Source organism: Ixodes scapularis, unplaced genomic scaffold, assembly GCF_016920785.2.
Source record: "Ixodes scapularis isolate PalLabHiFi unplaced genomic scaffold, ASM1692078v2 PGA_scaffold7__128_contigs__length_106722199, whole genome shotgun sequence".
Lineage (NCBI taxonomy): Eukaryota > Metazoa > Arthropoda > Arachnida > Ixodida > Ixodidae > Ixodes > Ixodes scapularis.
The window spans coordinates 65,540,998-65,555,286 of record NW_024609882.1 but is presented as its reverse complement, the minus strand read 5'-3'; positions in this window follow the sequence as shown (position 1 = coordinate 65,555,286).

The following is a 14,289-nucleotide window of genomic DNA, read 5'->3' as shown; positions in this document are numbered from 1 at the left end:
GCGCAGACAGTTTTGACTGAAGTACGAAGCATGCATTAAGCTCCCAAGATAACTAATGCAGTTTTATTGATTTCTAAGTCTGCACATTGGAACCAGGACAAACAACATGGGAAGCAGGAATAGAAGAAATGCATAGCGCCTCTAGTGTGTTTCCAAGGGAACACACTAGGGGACTATTCTTCACAACAGCACAGGCTGCAAACAAATGGCTGTGACAGATATTCTGGAATATAGAGCTATTTGAATGGTAAAAACTCACGAAGTATGCTTCATTTCCCGCCCCTGCACGCTGCAGTGGTTATGTAAGTTATTGCTAGTTCTTCAAAAGAATACAAATTCATTGCTTACCCGAAGATGTTTATTACTCGTACATCACAGCTAGGAACCTTTCGTACCGAATTCTCTGCTGAAGACCACTGGGAGCGTGTTTCCAGTGTGGAAAAAAATCACTGATCCGTCATCTGGGATTCGTGGCCGAGATTATCGGGAGGCCTCCACACTACGCCCAGAGTTCTGATAGTTGGACACGCAGAAGCTAACACAGAGTTTTGTTTTTCTTTGCTAGAGCTGGGGGTCAGTTCGGCCGACCCTTCGACCACAGATCATGAACGCGCACGATGAGTCGTTGCCCCGTGGAGCCCCAGCTAAGACGCTTTCCACCAGATGGCATTGCGAAGCAGAGTAATTTCAAGTAGTTAGGCTGGGCAGCGCTAGGAACCGTCCAATTCACTTGCTACAAAAATATGTCTTATTTGGTCACGCCATCATTAATAGCGTTTCGGGCACTTTCATTATACACACGTGTACACATCGAGACACCTTTAGCGCGAACACGACATCGTCGCATTTTCGCATTTTAGTTTTAAATAGAATTAGCGAGCGCGAAACAGTATCGCTTACATTATAGAACTAAGTGACCTCTTTCCGTAGCTATAATAACTTAGATGACATCCCTTGGTTTCAATGAGAAAAACTGGAAAAACTGGCGATCGCTTGTTCGCGTTAACACTGTCGTGTTAACGCGAACAAGTAGCTTTGTACATACTACAAGCGTAGAAGCATCAGCTTAAGAAATACAACGAGCGTACATTTATACACGGCACTAGAAACGTCAAAACAGCAGCACACAAACACAATTACTTCCGATATCTGCGTCCCCGGCCTTTAATATCGTCGTTTTGAATTTGCGGAGTTTTTCGGTCAGAACCTAAGAAATAAAAAATGTTCCCACCATGTTTATTTCTTCAGTAATGTCATACATCTTAAAGTATTTTGATTGGCATAAAGGATGAATCTCTCAGTAAAAAGTAAGCGCTCATGCCGTAATATATGAAGGCCAATAAAACAAGCCAATCCAGTGCGGTTCCGAGCCATATGTTTGCTTCTCCGCACAGCACTTCATAGCCAGTTTATTTTATCGTCGTATTTGTTTCTAAATTTGTGCCGAATTAATTTTTGTAGAGGGGGTATTCACTTAGCTGGAAGCGATGCTTCACGGGCAGATAAATTAGTTTTCGATCAACACAAATGCAGTCAAGTCCGCGACTTGCGGCAGGTGTTAATGTACACTCTAAGAAAAAAGTTAGCCTCAAGGGACTGGCGGCAGCATTTGGTCCTCTGAACTCCCAGTTGCGGAAAGACGAAGAAGCTCACAGGACAGAGGCGTGTTCCTTCCGAGCTCCCGCTTTAAACACTTTATTCTTCTGCTCCTCGACTCCGAGGGCCACGAAGCTCGCCACACAGGTACGCGAACATCTTTCATACCCTGGTCAACCTAATCCTAGACCCACTGCTCGCCTCCATCATCGAGTGAGCAAAAACACTCCGCCCCTGTGGGGTGGGCCTCACTAAGCCTAACACCGGCGCCGCGGTTACGGCCGCGTACCACCTCACCGCCATGCTTGTCGACACATTGTCGGAAAGCTCGCCCGTCCAGCCCGCTGGGGCGGCACCTTCCTCATGGCAATTTACCTCACCCGCGCCCAAGCAACCCAGAAGCACAACAATTATAATGAAACTCGCAAATCACGTAAACATCACCACCCTTCGCTTCACGTCCCTCTGTGCCGGCATTCTGGACGGTGCGAGACTTACTAAACTCGAACAAGAAGACACCTACATTAGGCTCCGCGCACCGCAAAATCTCTTGGCTATTGATACGTTTCGCCCGACGGCCCACCAGAAACTTCTGCAACTCACGAACGTCACCATCGACAGTGAGTCACATGAAACCAACTCCTACGTAGCAAACGAGCCTCTGAATGCCCGCGGGGTAATACATGGTATCACCGCCGAAATCACTGACGAATACCTCTCTCAACACGTTCGTGTTGAGAACGCCAAACTGCTCAGAATCCGCCGCCTTGGCCGCACGAACACCATTCTCCTCACCGTTGAAGGGCCGCGCCTTCCCCGTTACGCATTCATTCGCTGTGGAGACTACCCGATCTATCCTCAACGAGCGAGAAGTAAACAATGTACGTTGTGCCACGGCATTGGCCACCGCGCCGACGTGTGCCCCAACAAGACCTCCTTCACAAGATGTACCATCTGCCGCAAGGTCTTTCCCTAAATCCACGACCCCTTGAACACACCACATGACTGCGACCCGCACTGCTTCAACTGCAACGGGGAACACCCGCCGTCCTCCTCTGCGTGCGCGGCTAGGGCGAAGGCGGACGAGGATGCTCAGAAGTGGCAACGCATTCACAAAAGACACCGCTTTCGAGCGGTCGCCCCGCCATCACAGGATTTGCAGAGCTGGCCAGCCCTGCCTACCACAAACCGCTTTGACATCCTCCAGGCACCGCGGAGCCGAAGTCGCAGCCTGAGCCGCCCACCGCACGACCCCAGGACCCCCTCTGATACGGCCAGAAACCGGGACCGAACACCAAAGCCGAAGAAGCAGAAGGACTCCAACACGCCCAAGGCCGACCGAAAGTCGCGACCCTCGAAGTCGTCAACCCCAACCCCACAGGCACCATAAGGAAGCCACCCAGCTTCGGCCCCTCTCCCTCCTCAAACCCGTAGCCCCACATTTTACCCAACTTATTCCCAAAGCCCCCTAAGACCAACTCCGTCTCCCCCCTCCCAAAGCGACATCATCGAAATGATCCAACAAGCCCTCGCCCCCGTTATGGAAGCCGTCCAACGACCAGCCGAACGCATTGACAAACTCGAACAATACCTCACTACCCTAGAGGAGCACCCCCGGAAGCGTGCTGCCCACCACCAAATACACGCCATGGAAGAAACCCCGGAGGCCCAAAATGCCTGACGCCCTTCATCACCCTACACCAGCCCAAACTTCCCTCGTCATATGGCAATGGAACTGTCGCAGCCTCAAACGCAAAAAGAACACCCTCCTGCAGTATATACTTCACGCAGGGACGCAGCCGGATATCATTGCCCTCCAAGAGACCTACGGCAACTTTCCCCTTCCCGGCTACGATAGTTTTATACAACCCAGCATCGTCCCTAGACACAAAAGACACCAAACACCCCCTCCCCCTAAGCGACGACGGTCACATACGTGCGCAAACAAATCCCAACCATCCAGGATGATTCCGGGCCCCTCAACTCCTCCACCAAGGAGCGCGCAATCATCCACTCGACTTACCACGGACAAAAGGTCTCCATCATAAATGCCTGCTGGACCCCACGTGGTCACGACTCCCCCCTCCCACCTCTCCAGACCCCTGTTGTAACAGCCAAGGCACCATCGACTCTCCTCCTCCTGGGAGACTTCAACTGTCCGCATCCCAATTGGGGATACGACAGGACCACCGCACTCGGCAGGAAAGTGGAGGCTTTCGCAGGCCTTCACCACCTTACTCTCCTGAACGATACGTCCACTCCGACACGCCAGGGCACAGCCCGAGAAAACGATACAACCCCAGACCTTAGATGGATACGCAGCGACATGAGTGCAAGTTGGGATAACACTAACGAGGACCTAGGTAGTGACCACCATATCATACAGATCACCCTAACTCCCAAACACGGCACCCGGCAACGGCACTCACGAAGCCCCATATCCCAAATAGTAGACTAGCCTAACGCCAGAACGGCGATCGAAGACCTTCCCGCGTCTAACCCTAATCCAACAGCATGGTGTGCCAACATCATGAACACCATGGCGAAATACACGCGCCATATTAAGCGCACTGAAGAGCACCCTTATATTGACTCCCACCTCCTCAACATTTGGAGCGAACGCCGCAGAGTCGTTAAGGCTTGGAAGAAGAACAAATCCAGCACCACCCTCCAAGGGAAGATCGCATGCCTCACCTACGAAGCTCAGGAGTATGCAGACCAACTAGCCACGGACACTTGGCTCAAGACATGCGATAATATGAACGATCACCTCCACACTCCTGGAGTGTGGCAGATCATGGGCACCCTGCTGGGCGAGAACCGACCCCGTAACACTTTACAGAAAGTCAACTGGCATTAGACGCGTCGCCATCGGAACTCACCAACCAAATCAGAGATGTTTTCTATCCGCACTCTCTACAAAGCATTCAAAACCTTTACTATCCTCAATCACCACCCGAGCCTGAGGTAGAGGGTATCAATTCGGACTTCACGTTCGAGGAGCTCTTTACAGCCCTTCGTTCTTTTACGCGTACCACGTCTCCTGGACCTGACAAAATCACGTACGTAATCCTCCGAAATCTTCCTGACATGAAGGTACTTGAACTCCTAGAGATTCTTGATGAGGTATGGCGTTCTGGAAAGTTCCCCTGCGTCGCGGAAAACTGCCAACGTCGTAGTCATTCCGAAACCTGGTAAACCCCCAACCACCGTCAATAACCTTCGCCCCATCTCCATGACCTCCTGTTTTGGAAAACTAATGGAGAAGATGGCGCTTACTCGGCTGGAGTGGCACCTCGACGCTCAAAACCACCTTTCTCCCACCATGGTCGGATTCCGCTCCCATGTTTGCACTCAGGACGTCGCCCGCGCATCCGTGAAGATATATACGCTTACAAAATCACAGCACAACTCCGTACAATTGCCGGAGCGGACATTAAAAAGGCTTTTGATGGGGTAGACCACTCGGCAATTCTACACAACCTCGCAGACACTCTCCCCGGTGCAAGACCTTTTAATTACATTAAGAACTTCCTTACGGATCGAACAATTAGAATCATAGGTCCAGACGGTAACCCATCTGATCCTCACCATCTCACCAAGGGAACACCACAAGGCTCTGTCTTATCACCTACACTGTTTAACCTCGTCATGAAGGATCTTCCCAACAAACTCTCAAAAGTCCCTGGCCTCCAACATGTCATTTATGCTGACGATGTAACCATATGGTCCTCAACTGGCAGCCGAGCAGAACAAGAAGAAACTATCGAGACAAGACTCGACATCATCTAAAGCCACGCCCGCAGCGTAGGCCTCACCTGCTTCCATGACGAATCCGCTTATGTTGTGGTCTCCAACGATGACACCAAAAAAGGAGATGCATACCGCAACCTCATCCAACTACGCATCGGTAATAACCCTATACCCCGCCGCAACTACATCAAAATTCTTAGATTCATCTTCCAACAAGACGGACGAAGCACGATATGGGTAAAACCATTCTAAAACAACTAGAGCGAATTCTCCATATGCTCCGGCGTATCACACGACAACGCCACGGCTTACGGGAGCACGAACTTCGGAAAGTGATCGAGGCACTCGTGTACACTCGACTCATGTATGCGTATCCATATCAAACCCTCACTACCACCCAGACAAACAAAATCGAGGCTTCCCTGCGCAAGTTTACCCGTACTGCCCTGGGAGTTCCCGTATATGCCGCCAATACCAAAATAGCGGACACTGCACTTTTCAACACACTTGAAGAGAAAACAGCGGCCCATCAGCAGGCCCAGTTACACCGTGTCTCAGCCTCCAGACAGGGACGTGCAATCCTTCAAAGCCTTGGCCATCCTACGGGGCACCTGCCCCCCATCCCTCCGCTCCCACCACCATGGGACGGCGTGCCACGAATAGAAGTACGCCCCATTCCACGAAACATGGATCCAGAAAGGAACAAGACGCGCCGTCAAAACTATGCTCCCTACCTCCCGACGCTATCTCACGACACATACTACACAGACGTTCATATCCAACCTGATCGGATCATCACTGCAGTCATCGGCCTCACTCCACATCCACCCGCTTACACTGCGGCGTCCCTTCCCCAACTGCGGCGGAGATCCAAGCGATCGAGGAAGCCATCGCCCTTCACGACCACTCGACCTCGACTGTCACAATCAGATCCGATAGCCAGGCGGCGCTGCGAGCATTTGAATGTCAAGGCCTGCCAGATCACACCCGCACTATCCTTCAGGACTACATGGCCACTCACCCTCAACTCCACGTTCGACTCGAATGGGTTCCGGGCCATCAAGGCATTCCGGAGAACGAGCGTGCACACGCTCTGGCCCGCGCAAGCAATCCTCCGGGCCCTCCGAAGCCTTGGCCGGAACCATACAACCCTCGAGAAGCTCGCACCTCTAATCACAAGGAAAGAAGAGAACATCTCCGGCTGCTTCGTCACCAGCGGTGCACCCTCTCATCACCCTCCATCATCTTCAACAGAGCAGACGCCAGCCTCATTCGCCAAGCACAGACTAACTCCCTACCCTGCGATCAATACAATCACTACATACAGGGCCGCCCCGGACAGCCTTCGTGTCAGGTGTGCGGGGGATACCCATCAAACGAACACACATCCTGGCTCTGTCCAAGAGCCACGAGCTCCCCCACTCACTCCACTCCTCTGAAATTCCCTGCCTACCTCCCCTACTCCTGGGCAAACTGGGCCGCTCCTCCTCCTGACGTACAAAACGAGCTCTGGCCTCTCTTACTTCTTCATGTGCGGGAGATCCTAGACCCTCCGCAACGAAGAACCCTAACCCAAGTTGTAGAAGACGATTCCTCCTCCAGTGCGGACGATTAAGACGGCTCGGACCTGAGCTTTTAAATAAAGTTTTTCTCCTCCTCCTCCCAGTTGCTCCCCGAAAGGACCATCTGGTTCAAGCTAGGTAGCGTGCACAAAAGCTGGGACTAACTGCGCTCGATTGGGACTAACCGATAGGCGTGCGCGAGCACAAGCATCCATTAGTTCCCCTCAGACCGAGTGCATCTGTATCGTTTAGTCCCCGAAGGCAAACGGAATGTTCGCCAGGAGGACGGATGCCATTTCGCTTGTCTTGGGGATCGGCGCGACTCAGCCCAGCACGGGTGAAAGTATTGGCAAAACTACGACGAAACTGGCGATTTTGTTTAATGTGCCACGAACGTTAAGACATTACATGGTAGAGCTTCACGCGTTGTGTAAGTGCGAGTTAATGAATGTTTTGACTCAACTTCACCCAACTATCTCGTCAAAATTTACCTGCTGACATTTCACAAGTCCCATTCACGTAATTTGCCTTCGCGCAGAAGACTAGCATTTATTCAAAAGAAACACTTCAAGATACGAACACTTCTTGTTTTCTCTTAAATGAAACAACAGTTTGTCGAAGCCGCGCTTTCAACATCGGAGTCTTGCAGTGAGAAAAAAATGGTCACTTCAATCGCTGAAACTGAGTTACTGAGGACAAGTCGAGCCTCGTCTCTGCGTCCTCCCGTGACCAACCTTTCTGGGTGGTCTAATGTCGAACTCAAAATCCGCAACGACACATTTGATGCGCGCAACGTTGCACTCAAAAAGCACATTCAGGGGCAGTATCCAGACGGCTTCATGCCATCGTCATCGCTGTTTCAGATAACATTCCAGATGAACAACGGAGAACGAACCGCGCCGGAACGTCATCCATGGAAACACCATGCTAATACAAAACTTTTGCGAACTAAAAACAAAGGCACCCGAGAAAATTTAAAGATACTTAAAAGAGAGAGAGAAAAAAAAAAACCTGTTAGCTTGTACGTCATTCGGCCGGTGTGCTAAAAATTGGACCTTCTCCCGTCCTTGTTGCTGCGCTGTGTCCATGTGTTGTGTGTAACGGGAAGGGAAACGAAATTTTCACGCGGGGGGTTGGGTAGATGGGGAAGATAGGGTCCGTCGGGAAAATGGGAAGGGGTTTTTGTTTGAAAAGAAACCTTTTTTAGTTGGTTGAAAATTGAAATACAGCCTTCGTCGGTAGCTAGTCGCCGTTGTTTCTCTTTGTGTCGTCTCCGATCATTGCGTTATCGGGTTTGGATTCGTGGTGGTGCAGCACTGCACTTGATTCGTTCTAAGTCACAAGTCAAGGGACCTCTATTAAGGTATGTTGAAGTACTTCTGTGTATTGTGAATTCAGTCACTGCGGCTTCAGAAAGTGTTTTATTTTAAGCGCGTTCTCTAGCTTGCAAAGCGCGCGCCATGACCTATTTTTTTTGGCGCCATGGTTCTTGATTTTATTGTGCAGCACAGAGACCTCATATCCAGTCGTATCAAGCGAAACGCCAGTTTTACCTATGGATTATTTTTTTGTTTTCGCAGACCCTGGCATAATCACGTGGTCCTAAACGCCTGTCCACACATGCAGCGGAGCGCTACAAGCATAGAGCTGACCTTGCGCTAAGCGCGTGCCGACGGGAGTGGTCACCATCTATCTATCGCGCCGTAAAAACTGCTGCTCATGGCAGACGAAAAGTAGCTCACAACACGTGAGCAGCGCAACATCAGCGCTTCGCTGCTCGTGAGAACCGGCTTTAATGGAGACATTTATTGGATTGCATACTAGACTTTCGCGTTTATGGCGGGAGCTCGTGCCGTCACTTTGAAGCGTTGTTTGAGCACGCACACAGGGGGTAAATGTGAATCTACGAGGCAATAAAGCTACGTTTAGCCTGAACTGCACAATTTCGTTTCGGAAATTTGTGGCTCGGGACCAAATATAAAGAATAAACCTTTAGTCCCAGGAGCCTAAACCCAAGGGCGCAGCATTCAGACCCAGGGGTTCAAATTTAAGGGCCTAGCAGTTGGTCCTCGGGGTTCATTTGAAACGGTGTAACATTTAATCCCTGGGGTCTAAGTGCAAGGGCCTAACAGTTCGTCCTCGGGGTTCAATTGAAGCGGTGTAACAGTTTGTCCCAAGGGACCAAGCGCAAGGTCTTAACAGTTAGTCTCCGGTGGTCAAATGCAACGGCGCAACATTTGATCCCATCGGAGGAGCTGCGAGAGACTAATGGAGGGGTGCAACTGTTACTCTTCTTCCTCTTAGTCCCCGAGAGGACTAGTGGCTGTGGCAACGCACTTGCTCTTCTCTAGGACTAAGTCGCGCTCTCCTTTTTCTTAGAGTGTGGGGAGCTAGGCCATGGTGTGCTCGAAAACATCCAACGCTGATGTCAGTGCGCCACTTGGAGGTCAGTTTCTGCAGGTGCCGTAGTATACTTTTAAACAGAAGATTGAAGGATAGCTTTATTGGTCTATTTTACGTACCACTCTCTCTTAATTCTAAAATTCAGAACTGTAAAAATACGTCCTCTCCGTAATATTTCAAAACTCTTCAGTCCTTCCTCCCAGAGCACAGTCGCTCTCGGGGGGGGGGGGGGGGGGGGGGGGGGAGACAGGACCTTGCACATGGCGGCCACATAGTTAACCATATCATAGGAGTTACGGTGTTTGGACGAGTGTTCCAAAATGACTATCCGCAGGGCGATCGCTTGCACCGTAATTCGTGAAGCGGTCAAAAACTCTTATATGTAAAGCAGAATGTACACCCCGCCCCCTCCGTTCACAACCCGCCCAGCGGCATCAATTCCCGACAGTGTACGTTGTCTCATCTTACTGGTACACTACTTATACGCGAACACACAGTTACGTCGGCGACAAAACCAGTCACCTTTCACAAAGCACACCACTGCCATCGCGATGTTTCTGCTATGTTGCTGAAACACAGAAATACAAAACCCTGTTGATTGTCGTTTGGCGCGTGGCATTAGGAAAGAGAGCCAAACTGAGCACAAAGGACACGCAGGCACCCGGAAGCCAAACCAGCCAGTCTTGATTGCAGTTTCCGCAGTTTCCATACCGTCGTCAACACGTCGTTTCTCAATCCGGAGACGGCCAGCCCATTGTACGTATCTTTACTGATACTGCTCTGGAACTTCGCTGTTTCTAACGGCTTCGTTTGCTCGTTTCACAAAACTAGTGGTAAAAACGTCACAGCAAACCGAGGTGTTCTGCAGGTTTGGACGGGGAGGTGCAATTACACCTGGCTTCGCTGTCGCTAAAGTTCAAGCTACTCAACAAAGTTTATTAAATAACGCAAACGGCGTGCTCCAAAAACGAAACCGAAACGAGATGAGGCGATAGGGCGGAACTTTTCTTCCGTCTGCCTGGCGAAGGAGAAAAACGTCTCGTTCCTTCCTTCTCTCTTCCACATGGGGGCGCATCACTAAAGGGAGAAAAACGCACCGTTTCTCCTTTGTATTTTAGCGTGGGTGAATACATGCAGTTCTAGTTGTGTCTTCTCATTATGCACGACCAAAGGTAGACGATTTTTCGAAGGAACGAATGTGTCCATAGTCATGTGTAATCACTGTATTGCTTCGCAGCCAATTAGGTTCTGGCATTAGCCTATAAAGACACCGCAGAACGAGTTATGGACCAAGAGCGAAGGACATAATAAGACACATCCTGCGTTTTGTAAGCTCCCAGTAACTAGGGTGGTAAAAGGAATTTGCAGTTGTATTCGCATCAATCGATCAAACCAGCATATACAGAAATCCGTTTGTCGAGGAAGGCACCTGACGCCCTAATCCAGTCTCCGTCTTCCAGGCACGCGACGCCGTGGCAGCGTCGCCACGTCCATCACTTGCTTAACACTCTTTTTGTCGCTTTTAATGTTCTTCTTTTCGGTTGGAAAAGCCTTTTTACTACTTCTCAAAGTCCTTTTTTTTTTTTTTTGGTTTGTTCTTTTTTTGTTATTTTTGGAAGTTGCGTTGTGTGGTCGGCGGAGCTTGCGGCGCAGGTGTAAGTGTGCCGGCCAACTGTCTTCCACTGTGGAACGCTTTACTTTTCAAAAAGAAATCAATTATCTGCAGTTAAAAAACTGTATTTAGACACAATTATTGGTGCTGTGAAAAGCAGGGCACAAGAGCGCTGACCAAGAAAATACAAGTTCGAACAAGTTTGTTCAAGTGAATTATGCTGCGTTGTGCATCGAGGTTTGCCAAGATGATGGTTTCCTATACCGCTGGTGAGTGTCCATGGGAGCAGGTACCGGAATGGCGCCAGCTACTGTTATTTATCCACGGCTGGGTGAACCGTTTATCTCCGCATCGTCAGAGTTATGTTTCCAGGTATTACCGACGTGTGCGACCAAAAGCGTCGCCTGTGGGGGGCATTCGCGATTGGCCAGACCATAGCATTATGTATACAGATAATGCCAGTCCAATCGCCAGTTCACGGTGAGGCGAATCTTGCCAATCACAGCGAGGCAAATCCTGGTTGTGACGTGAAGAACGGAAGCCACAAGAGGGCGCCACCGAAACATCTTGGCGCTAATAGTCCCTGAGAGCTGAAGGAGCGCGGGGCGTGGCGTCTCATGTTCACGCTTCGTGCTTCGCGATTTTTCAGGCGAAAACCTTGTATGGCTCATCGTTCAGTCCACCTTGAAAGTCCTTGCGCCAAAAAAATGTCGGTGACACGAAAGGTACCAACACTTTTACGTGATCACTCAGTCGAATTATACGCAATGAGATTAAGAAGCATGTCAAAGCGAATTAAGAGGAATCAAAGTGAATTAAGACAAATTAAAGAGGAAAGTAATCAATGAGAATTAAGAAAGATTACAAAACTCATAATGTAAAAGAGAAAATGTGAAATAGGAGAACGTAAAACAAAGTAAATCATGTCCGCCTTTAATGCACTGGCGCTTCAGCTTTTGCCTTCAAGTCGTCTTAGGGATGCCATAAGATACCTGTGTTTTGTTTGGGGTTCTTGGCGGAAAATGCAGATATTTAATTAAAGGGCCTCTGACACGCCAAAAAAAAACAGTTTTTTTTCATGCTAGGCGCTGAAATGGCATAGCAGGACTTTACAAAAAAAATTGTTTCGCTATAGAGTTGCGTAGTTTTTTTTATAAAAAATAGAAATACCAGACCCAATTCAAAGTTCCCGCCAGTGCACTGCGATGTAACAGTGTACCGTAAGGTGTCGGGGCGGTCAGAAGGAAGGCATCGCCGGAAGTCACGTGAGCTGTATCCCAACTCATGCTTACTGCGAGCGCGTGTAATATTTTTTTTTTATACTTTTGTTATTCTCCGCACCTCCACCAGCCATCCAAGCAGACAAGGTTTCTTTTATCTGCCTTTTCATCGCTTAATGTTGCTGTAAAGGTGGAATAAGAGGAGTCAGTGAATTGACGTGATCAACTACAATGCCTAGAAGGTGCTGTGCGAGGGACTGTCCCGTTGTTTCAGCAATTGAAGAAGAGTTCACAATGCATGTATTTCCGAGAGACATACAAGAGATGGACCGGTGGCTGACAGCGGTTGCCGCAGGACAGCTATTAGAATCCGTGGGTAGGCGATAGATAGATATGCTCGATGCACTTTAGTAATGAAGATTACAACCCTCGGCAAAGTTTACTAAAACTCACAGATCTTGATGTGATACTACAACTGCAGGTCTGTAAGTTTACTGTCCATCTCCCTGCAGCAGCGGCACTCAAGAGGCTTGAATTCAGGCATCACGACGCATCGGCTGCACCTAGTAAACAAGTTCAGTTTTTGTACTAGACAAAACACATACTTTCTGCTTGACGTTTACTTGTACTTGGTACACTCACCAGGTCGTATTCTTTAGACAACAAGTATCTTCAGCCTGGAGAGTATCCGATGGTTCAACGACCTCGGTGTCTGAACCTTCGCAATGGAGCCGGGCGTGTCGTGTGCTAGCAATCCTTATTTCTGCAAGTGTTTTATATTTTTTTTAAAACTTGATAGCTTGTTTTGTGCCCAGTATAGCTCTGTAACATCGGACTGACGGCATGCACTCGTAAACTGGATTGCACTCGCAACGCTTTCATCATTGACCTCCATCACGTCGTTCCACTGACTCTTCGTCTTCAACTTTTACAGCACGCAAACTAATTAACGGTGAAGCGATGAAGACCTAGTGGAACAGAAACTTTGTTTTCTACGATCGCTCGTACAAGGAGCAGGATAAAAAAAAATAAGAAAGACGTTTTAGGGACGGTCGCAGAGAGCACGAGGAGTGAAACTCAAGTGACTTCCGGCGAACTTACATTTAATGAAGTAGGTAGATGCCTCCCTTTAGGGTGCCTGCATGTCTGTCTGTCTCAGGGTGAAGACATCCATTGTTGACCTGAATGTGACAGCGCGTGACGCTCTCGCGCACTCGGTGCTAGACTTGGGCTGTAAAATGGCGTCTATGCATTAGCCAAAGCTACGCGCTCGAGCTGAGTGACACCGTATTGCGTGCACTTCAAAATGCATAAAAAAAACTATTGGGCGGAAAAATGGCTGAGATGTCACCACTCAAGCAAAAGCGCGCGTGTGTATGAAGGCACTCTACCTCCCTTCTGACTGCCCCGACACCTTGCGGTACACTGTTACGTCACAGTGCATTGTCGGGAACTTTGAATTGGGCCTCGTATTTCTATTCTTTTATAAAAGAAACTGCGTAACTCTATAGTGAAATAATTTTTTTTGTAATGTCGTGATATGCCATTTCAACGCCTGGCACATATATATATATATATATATATATATATTTGTAGGCGTGTCAGAGGTTCTTTAAGACTTCTTGTAGACCGAGTTTTTTCCTCCGGTAAGCCCTCCGCAACGAGGAAGCCGCCAAGGCGCCAGCGCGACGATGGCCTCGACTGCAGAGTTCCGGGTATCGTAGCGGGTTGTTGACACCGTTGCGGGACGACAAAAATCATTTACAAAAACTCAGTATTGGGTGTGAAGCGATAAGATTATCCTGGGCCTAACCCTTCTTTAATTTGTGAGGGAATGTATAGCAAATATTATTTATTGTGAGGTATTCCTTTGTTGCGGGGTCTCTTCAGGACTAGGCTTCTGCGTCGCGGGGTCTTGGCAAGGCCACGCTTTCCCACCGTGGAGTCTTGCCAATGATTTATATTCGTCCGGTATTTTTATCGCATAACGTATAGTGAAAAGCCAATCAATGAAGTCAAATGCGGTAAAGCAGCTTCGCGAGTGAGTTTTGATGAATACCTAGCGTGGTCATTTTATATTCAATTTGCTAGACTTGATTAAAAGTATGGTGACTTTGAATGGCAAAACTAATCGCCTCAATAG